This window comes from Lissotriton helveticus, chromosome 1_1 (assembly GCF_964261635.1).
Source record: "Lissotriton helveticus chromosome 1_1, aLisHel1.1, whole genome shotgun sequence".
Taxonomy (NCBI): Eukaryota; Metazoa; Chordata; class Amphibia; order Caudata; family Salamandridae; genus Lissotriton; species Lissotriton helveticus.
The window spans coordinates 1,391,942,140-1,391,956,073 of NC_136057.1; the positions used below are offsets into that span (position 1 = coordinate 1,391,942,140).

Sequence of the window (13,934 nt, forward strand, 5' to 3'; positions counted from 1 at the left end):
GTACTGAGGTACACTATAGGGAATTACAAACAGGTCCTTCTTAAGAATTCAAATATGATATACAAAATCTGGTGGCAGAAACCGTATTGACAGGATGGCTGCTTAACCAAGAGGGTGAATTTTTTATTGGTAAAAAACCAAGGAACCCCATTTCTATTGGTGAAAAACCAAGGAACCCCATTTGTATATTCTGTCTAAAAACCACAAGTGGATGCTTCCCCTACCAGGTAGGCCCACTCTGTATGGCACTGGTTAAAACTACAAACCACTTTTACAATTTAGTGACTGTTTCTTTTGATCTTCTGCAATAACTATGCAATTGTATCTTAGGCAAATAAAGGATGTACGTAATATGATCAAAGATTTAAGCTTGGACGCAGAAAAGGAACTTTTACTAACCCTGAAAGTGGAGTTCCTATACAATAATAACCCGTAGGAAGGCACACTTAAGGTTGTTGAAACCATACTGAGGACAAGTGATTGAGAGTACAATACACCAATATCATTTGTAATGGCTCTAGCAGAAACAGCATTGACAAAGAACTTCTAATTCAAAAACGCAAATTGGAGGATCATTTATGGAAGCAGCATATCTTTGCCAAAACTAGCATGCCTATATGTACATGACTTAAAAAGTAAATACATATGTGAGTATACAAGCCCCTTCTTTGAAACAATTAAATATATTACATTCATGCCCTTTTTATCATCTGGAAAGGGAGCAGGAAGAAGCTACATTGTTTATAGGTTTGCTGAATGGGAAACATCCCCAGCTAAGATTTCTAAAACATATTGATAACTATCAACTACCCCTCCTTGTGATCCTGATTAAGGCAGAAGATGGAGTGCTGGAGAACAAATTGTATCAGAAACCGACTGATACAATGATTTGTTATTGTGCAACAGCAATCACCCACACTCCTGTAAAGGAAACCTTACCGTGGACAATTCCTGAGCATTCACAGGAACTGCTCCAACAGAAACATTTGAGAAACAGGCCTTAGATCTATCAAAAAACACCTTTGACTAGGAAGTACCTTAAAGAATATATTTTAATGCAATCAAGAGCTAGCAATAACAACAGCAAGTCCTCCCTGAACCCATAACAAAAAACAAACAAGAGAGGATTTCTATGGTCACAACTTACTCACCACTCTCTATTTACATCAAGAAAATGAACACTCGAAAATTCTTAAAATGAGTAACAACAAACTATAAAGACAACTGTTCTCCTTCAAGAGAGGTAAAAGACTGTGAAATGTAAGTAACACGCTCTGTGGTTTTGCCCAAGGTCACAGGGCATTGCCTGTGTGGGAGCTGCAAAGTTTGTCACCTTACTACTCACACCACTGAACTAGATGTGGGCCTTTCATAGACTTGGAATCAGAACACTTACACAAACTGCAGTAATGAAGGGGTACATTACCTCATCACATGCCCATAATCACTCAAGTACGTAGGCATAACAACATGTAAAGTTAAAATAACGATAAGTGAGCATAGGAGCATAATATGACTAGGTAAACTTACAACAAGTTAGTAAAACTTAATAAATAAAAACAACATACTGACCAGGACATAAAATGTATTCTCTTTGAAAAAGTACTCAGTGGGACCCCATGACTTTGTCATATTAAAATCAACGGTGGGTGTTTCACCTTAGGAGCCATGTGTCAGGGCTAAACGATGAAACTGAATGGAACCAACTTTAAAACTGGTTTCCTCCATCTCAGTCGATGTCTGTACAAAGGGGAGTGCTGGGATCCATATCATTGGACCCAGATAACAATGTTAATATTAAATTTGTGTTGAGATATCCGAGCCCAATGTGGTGGTATTCAGAATAATCTATTACCTATATCAAATGGCTGCATTGCCAAGACTACACAATCTGACTGATAAAAATATACCTACTTATACCAGCTCACTCAGAACTATTAAACAGTAAGATGCCCCCAATAAAATGGTGCTCGAGTGGCTGCACAGCCACTGTGCAGAGGCAAAGAGTAAAGTGTATTAGTATGTACTATCATGAATAGTTTTTATTCATTAAATGTGCCATGACTCTTACACAGTATGTAGCAAGTAGGTTGGTTCTAACTACTTCAACATTTCGCGACTCCGCTCCAAAATGTGTCCGGCTCTCCACCTATGAACGCTACAAGTTCGAAGAACAATACAACAAAATATACTGATGCTGCAATGGACGCAATGAGATGTAAACTGATAAGCGTGCAGTGGAGGGATAATACAATTACCGCTGCCGTGGACTTTCCCTCGAACATTTATCTGGACCAGTGATCAACAGCCCCTCGGAGGATCATCACTTTGAAGTGATCGAAAGACTTACTTGTTTCAATGACCTAGAGAGCTAAGTTGACGGGAGCTTAGTCTCCTGGCAGGTTCGCCCAAGGTGGACAGGTCAAAGGGTAGAAACTAGATGAAGCACGATCTACTGGTCCTCCAGGTTTGCGCCTAGGTACAAGGCCAGCAACTTTCTTTTTGGGAAACGGCAGCAAGAACCTCTAAATCTTCTGGGAACTAAGGACTTCCAGAGTGTCTGCATGAGACACGTATGATTGACAACAGTCAAAATGTGCAAGGAAATTACTGACAGGATTGACAGAAGTTCTTCTACGTGAAAAAGTGCAGGCCCAGAATTGGATTTTGGAAAGTACGGACTATGTATAGCAAAGGAAAGCTGGCTCAAGCAACATCTGGGATGAGGCGCTACAACCTACAATTGTTGGGGGTCAGCAAAGGTTGGTGGACTGGATTTGGTAGAATAAAAAATACCAATATCATAAAAAAGCCATCACCCTGAGCAAGAGGGTCTAGAAATGCTAAATGAGTAGAAGCCTATCAATAGCAGACTCATGACAGCCAGGTTAAAAGACGGACAGATCAACACCACCATTATTCAGTGCGATGCTCCAACAAATGACACAGAGCAAACAGTCAAGGCCGTATTCTGCTAACAGTTGCAAGTTGAGCTTGAAGCCGTGCTGAACCACGACCTGAAGATTGTGATGGGGGACTTGAGTGCTAAAGTGGGAAAAGACAACATGTAACATGACAGAGACATGGGAAGGGAAGGTTTTGGATCAATGAATGAGAAATTTTTGCAATTTTTTTCCACAAATGTACTGGTCATAGGAGGGACTCTCTTCCCCACCGTGATATTCACAAACTAATCTGGTGCTCGGCCAATAGCAGAGACAGAAACCAGATTGACCTTCTCATTATAAGCAGCACCAGGAGACACTCACTGAAAGATGGTAGAGTAAGGAGATGGGCGGACTTCGGCAATGGTCACCATCTAGTTATCTCTCTTGTGAAGCGGAAGTTCAGAAAACCTGAACACAAAACAGCACAACACAACAGCTCTTCAATGTGACAAAATTACAGGACCCCAAGAAGGCATTCATCTTACAAATTAAAAACAGGTTCCAACTCCTGGCAGACACAGAAGATCAGGACCAAGCAAAGGAAGAGGAAAGAATGGATAAGACAGAACATATGGCAAGCTACTGAAGACAGGAGGGCAGTAGAAAGAAACTTATGGAGGTAAAATTTGAGAGGCTGCTGCAGAAGTGCAAGCAACTATACAAAGAAGCAAACAGAGCAGGCAAAAGTATGATAAGAGCAGACAGGTGGGCGAACAAGGATAACCTTGCCAGCTAAGCAGAGAAGGCAGCTAGTAGAGGAGAACAGGGGAAGGTCTTCAAGATCACATGGACAGTTTGCTGTAGATCTTGTGCAACATACACCACCTCTATCATAGACAAGCAAGGCAAACTAATCACAAGAGAGAAACAACAGGAAGCACACTGGGCCAAGCACTTCAAAGAAGTCTTGAACAGACCAGTATCAACAAGCGAAGCCGACATCCAAGAAGCAGACAGACTTGGCTGTGAAAACCACCCAGCACAGAAAGCAGAAATCCTCACTGCCATCTGATCTCGCAAGAATGGAAAAGCTCCTGACCACAACAAACTGAATACAAAAATGTTGAAGGTATACCCTGAAGCATCAGCCAAGATCCTCCACCTACTGTTTACATTGATTTGGGAAGAAAATAAGGTACTAACTGTAACAACTGGTGTGAAAACACCGTTCTGTCAATCTGTAACGGGGTGGGAGCGGCTCTACCAATAGACTGGTGGAAAGCTGACTGTACTTCCCCTTCTTCCCTTCAGTAGGATTGGGACACCCGTCCCCTACTCTCGGACAGCGGAGATGACTCGAGGGAAGGCGCCTTTAACTGGGATCGCAGCAGTGATGTGGCCGCGCCCCCGCATGACGTAGGAGGACCAGGACTGGACAAAGGCCCGGAAGCCCTCTACTGGGGGTGTGTCGACACCCGGGAGGAAGGAAGTCAGGACGAGGCGGATCGAGGCGGAGAAGACGGCGTGTGAGGAGAGGACGGAGGAGAAAGCGTGGAGGACGGAGGTGGAGAGCCAGGAGGCCAACGACCCGGTGAACTGCCGTGCCACACTCCCGAGGGAGGAGTGTGGCTTTCTCAGGTACGGCGGCGTTGGGCAGCTTGGGTCGGGAGTAAAGGAGCACGTGTGTGATATTGTATAGCGTCCCTCCCATTACCCTTACCGCTTACCTCAAAACCCCCTACCCGCTTATCCGCCCTGCTGATCCTCACTCTTCCCCCCCCCTGTTAGAACACCGAGCACCATTAGTAGTTGTACAGCACAGGTGTTCCTCACTATCACTTGGTCCCCCGTGGTGACACCGGTATCAGTGCATTAACTGACGGTATCCCTCTCTGTTGGTTTTCTCGTTGCGGAGCTGACCAGGCAGAAACATCCCTTGACGTGGAGAGAACAACAGCGTCGTCCCAAGGCAGTACAACCGCCATCACGGACCGAGTGGAGTTTGCAAAAGAACGCTTGACATTCCGATCCAGAAAAACCTTTATACGAATAAAACCCTCTTTGCGCAGAATTAGCGTTCAGCCTGTTCTTGGGTTGCCCATTGAACCTATCGAGCACGCTCCCCTACCCACGCTACAAAATCATAAGTAAAATCCTGGCCCAAATCATTACACAGTGCATTTCATATGCCATGGATAAGCAGTTAAGAAAAGAACAGGCTGGATCCACAAGGGTAAAGGGTGTGTTGGTCAGACCCTTTTCTACGCAACATCATAGAACAGTGCATGGAGTGGCAGAGACAACTGTCCATCAACTTCATTGATTTTGTGAAAGCTTTTTTGACTGTATCCACCGTAACAGCCTTTGGCGTATAGTGAGAGCATATGGCATACCGCAGCAGATAGTTCTCCTCATCAAGACATTCTATGATAATTTTATCTGCAAGTTTTAAAATAGTGAATACAGAGTTGAAGCCAAGACCGGTGTGAGACTGGGATGCATGATGTCAGTGTTGCTCTCCAACCTAGTCATCAAGTTGGGTAGGCAACACACAACAGAAGATCAAGCCAGAGGCATTGGATAAACCTTATTCTCTACAGTGGAGGACAGTGACTATGTGGATGACCTATCCTTGTTCTCTCACACACATTATCAGCATATGCAGGAAAAGACGACTCATCTAAACATCTATGCACAGCAAGTGAACACAAAGAAAGTCATACTACTCAACCTCCTAAACCCTCCACCAATGAAGGTGGATGGAAAGGACCAAGCTATGACTGAAGGGAAGAGTTTACTGTGAGTAATACGACCCGATCCCCTTCACTTACCTGAAAGGGCGCGGGTGAATCTGCTTTCCGCCGGCAGGAACCAGGATTCCACCTGTGAAAATAATGGAAACAAGATATTTACTTCAGCAACTGCACTTACCCCGGCCTGTCAAATGTCCCAGCAGGGAGGTGGTGACCCGAAAGAAGGGAACCAATTACGGAGGGCCAAAGAAACAGAAAAAGGACAGGAGGTTGGCATAAATGGAGAGAGAAGAAAATCGACGACCACAGAACAGTAAAAAAACTTGCCCGGACCCACGGAAGGACTCCGCCAAAACCCTTCAAGTCAGACAGACAGGTCCCAGCCACTGAGAGACGGAGAGAGAAGAAGCTGAGACGGAAGAAGCTCCTGAGAGGTGGGGTGAGGAATGGGGGAGCCCACTGGAGGACGCTGAAGGGAAGCCACAACTCTGGACAGTTGCGGGTGAGTCAGAGCGGGATGGGCGGGCAGTCTTTAGTAGCGGAAGGGAGGTAGATCACAGTGAAGGACAGAGAGCAGGAGACGGGCTATTTGTTTTTCTATTTTTTTTTTTAAAAGCCTCCTTAAATGAGACGCCGTAGCCTTGTGGATGGTGTGAGGAAACGCCGTAGTTCCGTTTTTCCCGAAAGGAAAAGAGACCTGCATGTTTTCTGGGTAAGAAAAACCTAGAAATTGCATAAATATAAGCATTTTTTTCCCCTACTAAATCCTAAGATGGGGATTCTTTTCAATTGTAAAAATTCTAAAAGTAAGGATTACTTGGTGCACTTGTGTCCTGAATATTACCCTGCACGGCCCCTACCTTTAACCTTCCACGGCCAGAACACCTCTTTTTGAGAGACGGTGTGGTGAAGGGTAGAGGAAAGACCCCAATAAATTCTCATCCTTATACTTACCGCTGTTTTGTCTCTTCTTCTCCGAGCCTCTGGGAGGTGCCATTCAGGAGAGAAGAGCCTGGAATAGGAAGAAGAACAAACATTACTAACCTGACCTTTTGATTTCGGTTTATCAATATTTAATTAAAAAACACATTATTAAGAAGTATATTCAGCCTATGCGTCTGTTTGTCCACCCAGCCTGCCCACATTTACCTACCTAGGCAATACTATCATACATGTTGGGGGGCAGGTAGTGACATCAAAGCAGACTGAACAGGGCCAGGAATGCCTTCAGGATGCAGAACAATATATGGAGTTCATCTCAGTACAGCACTACTGCCAAACTAAGACTTTACCATAGCTGCATTCTGTCCACACTCTTGTATGGATCAGAAAGCTGGAAGATGACGAAAGTAGTACATGTACACAAGTGAAACCCCAAGATCATAAGGGACCAAGGCTACTTGAGTAATTGTAGTAACGCCCCTTAACAAAAAATACAGTCATTCTGGATACAAAAATCAGTTCTATAAACAGCTTCAAGGGTCAAAGTTTTCGATTTTATTACTACAATTCGAACAAAAATTTGAATTACCCCAGCCAGAACAATTTCAAAAACCAAAGATCAAGAGAGCAAAAAAACAATGAACTGAAACAAACAATGAGCAAAAAAACAACAGTGCGCAGAAAACCAGGTGTTAAAAACTGACAAAAAAAAAAATATATAGACACATATACAGGCAAGCAAACAGTGACCAACGTTAAAATAACACCTTTAGGTCACCTCTTATTAAAAGCAAAATACTACTGCACCCAAACCAAAAATACTACAAAGCATAGTGTAATGGGTCAGAGTGTATGTCAACGGCGTTTCGATCCCGTAAAAATATGGTATCATCATCAGGACTGAGGATCAGTTGCCTGGCATGGTATCAATTGCTATATTACATGAAGCACCTGATTTTTCAACAATCTGTAATTAAGCAAAACAACAGGCTTTTTGCAACACAATTAGTGCCCGTTCATGAGCATCATACGGAGATGAAGCACCTACAAAGGTAGCGCACTGTTGTATCCAAAAATTGCGGCGGATTTGGGAGAAATCCAAATATACACCCATATAAGGATATGATCAATTTCAGTACTGCCTCTATTAACACACGTTTTTAATACGATGCGAGAGTAAACCACAAGTAGGAATGCCTTAATAGAGAAGTGGTCCTGAATGAAAACGCATTCGTTTCATGCTGACCCGACAGCAATGTGCAAAGTGAAACTGATTTTTGTATCCATAACGACTGGAAGATGATGAAAACTAACCTCACCAAACTGTCAGCCATCCACACCAGTAACCTAAAAAGAATCTTGCATATTTTCTGGCCGCGGACCACCTGCAACCATGAACTGCTCACCAGATGCAAGCAAGAGAGCATTGACACCTTCATTATGTGAAGAACATGGAGACTGATACACCATCAGAAGAGAACTAGATTCAAACACAAGAACAGCTCTCCAATGGACACTGATGGCAAACAGAAGAAAGGCAGACCAAAGAAAACTTGGAGACAAACTGTAGAAACATAAATGAAGGCCCTGAACCACAGCTGGGGCACCACACAGAAGCTTTCTTAAGGCAAACAAAAGTGGAGGTCGTTTGTTGCTGCTCTACATGTCAGTCGGCATAAGGAGCAATAGTAATAGTGATCAATAGACAATGAGATCCATCCTTCTGTGGGTTAAGTATGAACAGGATGGGTTGAAAGCTGCCACTGTTTAAAATCGACGTGTGTAACATGAAAAGTCAGTAAATTACATGCTCTAATCCTTCTGAATGTAAGCAATCTGAGACACCAGTCACAGTCAGGTGGCCCAGTGTAGGGCCAAATATTTGTGAGCCATTTATATACATGACATTTGCAATATGCAGGGCCACTGGAATTAAGCGATGCTGAAGGATGCAGTGTTTTCCCATAGTTAAGGATCTGCTGCCTTTGCCACATAAACCATCATCTGTGGAATAATCAGCAGATTTAAAAGAATTGTTTCTAACTCAAAGGAATCAAAAGGGACTAAAACTGCGGCAACTTGCCTTGCCACCCAGTGTAAGGCCCTATGCAAAGATTGTCTGGTCATAATTTGGCCTTCCTTGCAAAATAATTTAGTCAACCACTCTGGGGCACTTTTTTATATAAAAAGAAAGAAAGAAACCTGCCACCAGTATTTAGCATACAAACCAATAGACCTGATTCAGGCAGTAGATTCCCTCTTTTTAAAGTCAATAATGGCTTTATGTTAGCTATATCCCACCTAAAATTGCCCGTTACTCAAGGTAGTAAATACATTCTCCAGATTCTTTTCATTATCTCCCTCTTTTCTGTTTCAAAATGTTGCCATGCATGACTTACTTTACTGTTGTTTTTCTAATTCTCCTCCAGGTAAAAAAGGACCATCTTTAAGATACACCACACGCAAAGTATACCCCTTCTTTCTTTGTTCTCATACAATTCTTTGAAATGACCGACTGAACAAAAGATTGAAACATTGACGTGACATGTTCCTCACCCACACACAATTTGAAGATGGTGCTCCCTCTCGGCATTAGGTATTAGAAATAATTCTTCTTTCCTCACAAACTCCAGAGGTAACAACCGTTTGTAACTGGATTTCATAACAGAGAGGAAGAGGCTCAGTAATCACATTCTGCAATTCAGTGCTAACATACCACAGTTATGATTGGAGTATCACACCATGTATGCCCAACAACGTATGACCATTTCTAGGCTTTTATCTTTACGTGTCATTTTTAGGTCTGGTGTTAGCCAAGACCTTTTTTTTTAATATATATGTACAATATACTTATTTAAAGAGGCTTTCAGCTAGTGTTCTTCATCCATTGGTCTTTTGGTGTATCATTCATATTTTGCTTCTGTCCACTACAACATACAGCTCAGGGTTGGGGGTCAGCCCACTTCGATCACAGGATGACTTCACTTTGAATGACTGCATTTTGCTCTTTCACAAGGAACACACCTGCACACAAGCTAGTTCTGTGCCAATGTTTTTTTAATTTTATTTATTACTTTGATGCTTTCTTTGTGTTCAGAGTCTGATGTGACAGCAGGACACTTGACCAGATGAGAGCACAGGTCACTTCCCACACTTTATCAGTTTCTAGCTCCTGTCAATACTGTTGTAAATTCATTTTGGAGTGTCCTTTGTTTACACAGCAAAACATATTGCGTTCATTTGTAACTGTTCTGTATTAACTTATTGAAAGCGGCAACATTATACATCTGAATTCATAGGCGGACAATTCTACAGAACACATTTATTCTGGACTCAGTTCCACCAATGGTTCGTTAATAAACTTTATCCAGGAAGAAAATTCACACTTATAACATTTGTATTGCCTTCTTTCCTTTCTTTTTCTTCTTCCTTTGTTTCTTTATTTACTCTTTATACATTTTTCCTTTCATTCTTTCAATCCTTCTTTCCTTTCATTTTTATTCCTTCTTTCCCTTTTCTCTCATTCTTTTTTTTCTTCCATTGCTTCTTTCCTTTTTTTGCTTTCATTTTTTTTTCACTCGTCTTACTTTTTTTTCTTGTTTTCACTTTTCTTTCATTCCTTCTTTCTTAATTTCCTTTTTTCTTTCAGTATTTAATTCCTTCCCTTTTCTTTTATTACTTCTTTTCTTTTTGCTTTCTTTCTCTTTTGCCTTGTTTCTTTTTTCTTCTATCTCTCTTGCCTTCTTTGTTTCCTACTTTCTCGCTTTCCTTCTTTGTTGCCTTTTTCTTGCTTTCTGACTTTCTCGCTTCCATTCTTTCTTGCTTTCATTGTTTCATTCATTCTTTCTTGCATTCTGTCTTTCTATCCTTTTTTCTCTTTCTTGCCTCCCTTCTTTATTTCTTATGTTCTTTCATACCTACCTTCTTTCTTGCCTTTTTCTTGTATTGTTTTTTTCATACTTGCCTTCTTTATTTTTCATCTATTCCATCTTTCTTGCCTTCTTCTTTCTTTCCTTCTCAAAAGACAAGAGGCTGACAGCCAATGGGACAACAAGGGCCTTTTTAAGACCTTTTGATTTTACTAAAATTATAAGTATGACATAGTTACTTATAAGGTTTTTACTAACACTTTGTCTATTTGTCTGTGGTTGTTTCATTCACATTTTTCTCCAACATACTGGAGCATGCATAAACGGGCTCCCATCACCTCACTCCAGTCACTGGCTGTCTTCACTATGAGTTATGGCATGCTACCCTTTCACAAGGAGCACATCCACACACACATAGTAGTTCCCTTCAGTGCTAGGGAGTACTATAGTAATGTGAGCTTTTTGACACCAAAAACATTTTTGGCTTTAGTCAATGTGTTGTTTTAGATTGAAAAACTCACTGCAGCTTCCCAAACATAATGCTTTGCAAAGGCCATGATGAAACAAAACAAGAATTGCGAAAAGGCCGTCAGACTACACCAGACCTACAGGCTTTGCCAATGTTTGTTCTCCAGTTAGTTCAATGTGGTCAAATTGAGTGAATAATGATTACAACTCTGATGCAATGAATTGCTGAATAAACATTCAGAACTAAAGGCTCAGTGTGGAACATATGCATATAGATTTGTTAATACTAGTTTCTCACTGCAGTTAGCATGCATTAATTGCACCAAGAGTTAATTTCTTTTCTAAACATATATTTGGGATTTATTACATAGAAAATTTCACTTGACTGCTTTAGTTGCTTTCAAAGGTATACATATATTTTGTCATATTGCTAAAAATTTTTTAAAAATGTCATTGTTTCACGTGCTAGGCTAGCAAACCTTTTCATTAGTCTGTGTTGGTTTACAATCACAGCAGCCAGTGGATCTCCCGCAATAGGTTTTTATTATGGAATACACCAGATGCACAAGAGCTTTTAAAATACATGGCCTGTTACTAGGACCAACCAAAGGCATTCTTATGCATTACTTGCTGCTAAGACAGTGGCTGCATTCTAGCAGCAGTAGAATCCATATGAAAATATGGTGCAGAGACGAAAGCCTAATTGGTATGACACTTGTATACATCTAATTTGCAACCAACTGCAAAGTCTGCCAATTCCACGTACCACCATGCCCCTTCTTAACAGCCCAGATAGATTCAGTATATAAGCAGCTTTCATAAAGTACAACATAAAATGAGGCCAGAGTTACACTTAAATATATATGGGTATGCTATGTATAAAATAATAGCACTGTTATTAGTTGGAAAAACCTAAACTCTCCCACCCTCAAGTGTACTTGAATTTGGGTATGTCTGTTCAAAGTTACTCATAGTGTGATAGTGTGCAAAACACTACTGAAAATCATAAACCTAGTCTGTAGAAATGTTTAAATGTAGATCATAGAATCGAGTAAGAAACAAAATGATGTGCGAAATGAATTTTAATCTATTTGAACCAATGAATAATCCCTCTGGGACATTCCATAATTTTCAGGGTCACATACCATTATCTTTACCTGTCTGTCAACATACCTATTGAACAAGTTACGTACCTTTAGTAATGCTTACTCTGGGAGGGACCCTATCTAGTAGCAGATTCCTCACCTTTTGAATATTTCCCGGGCTTCAGACTGGATCTGGAAACTTTCAGCAAAACCTCTGTAAGCTGGAAGGTGGTGACTTGCGGCTCCACACTGACGCCAGCCGCTCCGGAAAGGACAAGTGGGGCCTATATAGGCACCACTCCTGCACCCTGAAATGAGTTGCTTTCGAGGATGTCTGCGCCTCAAAGCAAATTAGTACAGCATGCAGATCCTAGATTTGGGATCTTATTAATGTATAGAGTCCAGTCATAGAACGGGGAGGATGGAAGGGTCAGTGAAAAATCTGCAGCTGAAAGGAGTCTCTATAAGAAAGGGCGTTACTGAAGGTAAGTAACTTGTTCTTCTGATAGAGACTTCTACCCACAGATTCATCGCCTTCGGAATAGATACTGAAACAATCCCCATTTGGAGGTGGGTCTGTGAATGGACTCTAACCAGAAAGTCTTGCAGGACCAAGAGGGCAAAATCAATGCTTTATTTGTGAAAAAATAAGTGTTGGGGCCATTGTCAGGAGGCCACTGTAGCTTGCACCACCCATTGCCCTAGCCAGCGTGGTCAATGACACACTATCACAACTACTAGCCATCATACTCATTACGACAGCCTTTCCAGGAATAGGGCTGGCTCCAACGACTTTGCCTCAAATGGTGGGGGAAATTTCCCATGTGCTTATTTTACCACGTTCACCGGCGAGTAGCGTGCACAGTCCAAAGAGAGTGAGTCTGGAAGGTAGAGGGTCTGAGGGTTCGCCTCTCTTCCAAACTTGCCATATTAAGTTAACCTGTAGTTGCCCGCCGTCGAGTTAAGTAACGGTGTGCCCTCTCCCCGGAAGGTCCTGCAGTCCATCCTGGACGAGTTGCTGAAGCAGTTCACGGCAAGGCTGAGCCAGGGGGGCCTGCTCGAGGGGTGCCAGAGCATCCGCAAGGCTCGACTAGAGGAAGCGGATGTCCTGGATGTGACTGACCTCATGGTGAACACTTACACAACAAGCAAAGCCCTGGTGGTGGGCTGCAAGGCCTTCGTGCCAATCAACCAATGAGAGCTAGCCGCCCAGCTAGAGGGATACTTACAGACTTCAAGAATAAGCAGGGAGATTCCAAGTCATCCACGGGGAATAAAGTGAGAGTACGCCAACCTTGACACCAATTACTCCTACCTTCGTTAGTACCACCATCTCTTTCCTCTTATGTTTGGTCTCAGGAACTGTTCCTCGTCCTGGATATTCCTTGGTATCTAGGTACTGATAATGCGCAGAAGAACTGCTGTCCAGCCATGCGGCTGCAGGCTATCTACATCTCCACTAAGCCTTGTTGGTCAATATGTTCTCACGGCAACTGTGAATAAGCCTCTGAGAGCAACAAACCTAGACCACCATGACTTCAGCGAGTCCCGACAGGGATTACCCGGCATGCCCAATCCTCTGCAAAGAAAGTTGGCAATAGAATAATGAAATTGCAAAGGAAAGTTAAAGAGATTCTGCAGAGAAATTTCTGGGGTAGATCCCCAGTTCACCCTAGGACTCACTATCTTACTGTTATGATTGTTATGATCTGTTTTGGCCTTTTCTTGTCCAGTTTTGGTATTGTTTACATTTCTTGTACCTCCGTACCTGCCAATCTGTAAAGCACTCTGATACCCCTTGTGGTCTTGTTCGTGCTATACAAAACTTTTTAAATAAATACTGCTCCAAGTGTGACAATTCAGACTATTCCAGGCCCCGAAGCTATGAGAATGCCTTGGGTGGCAGGTATGAGTCATTTTTAAGGTATA

General features: G+C 42.1%; 1 long non-coding RNA gene across 2 annotated transcripts in view; it reads right to left on the bottom strand.

Annotated features, from left to right (window-relative positions):
• Positions 1-13,934, bottom strand: part of LOC144825532 (uncharacterized) — a 169,837-nt gene that overhangs the window by 114,602 nt on the left and 41,301 nt on the right. For both annotated transcript variants that reach the window (XR_013609453.1, XR_013609454.1), the window contains exons 2-3: positions 6,596-6,653; positions 5,720-5,771 (exon numbers count right to left, since the gene is read on the bottom strand). This is a non-coding gene — a long non-coding RNA (uncharacterized LOC144825532). The remainder of the gene's footprint in view (positions 1-5,719; positions 5,772-6,595; positions 6,654-13,934) is intronic.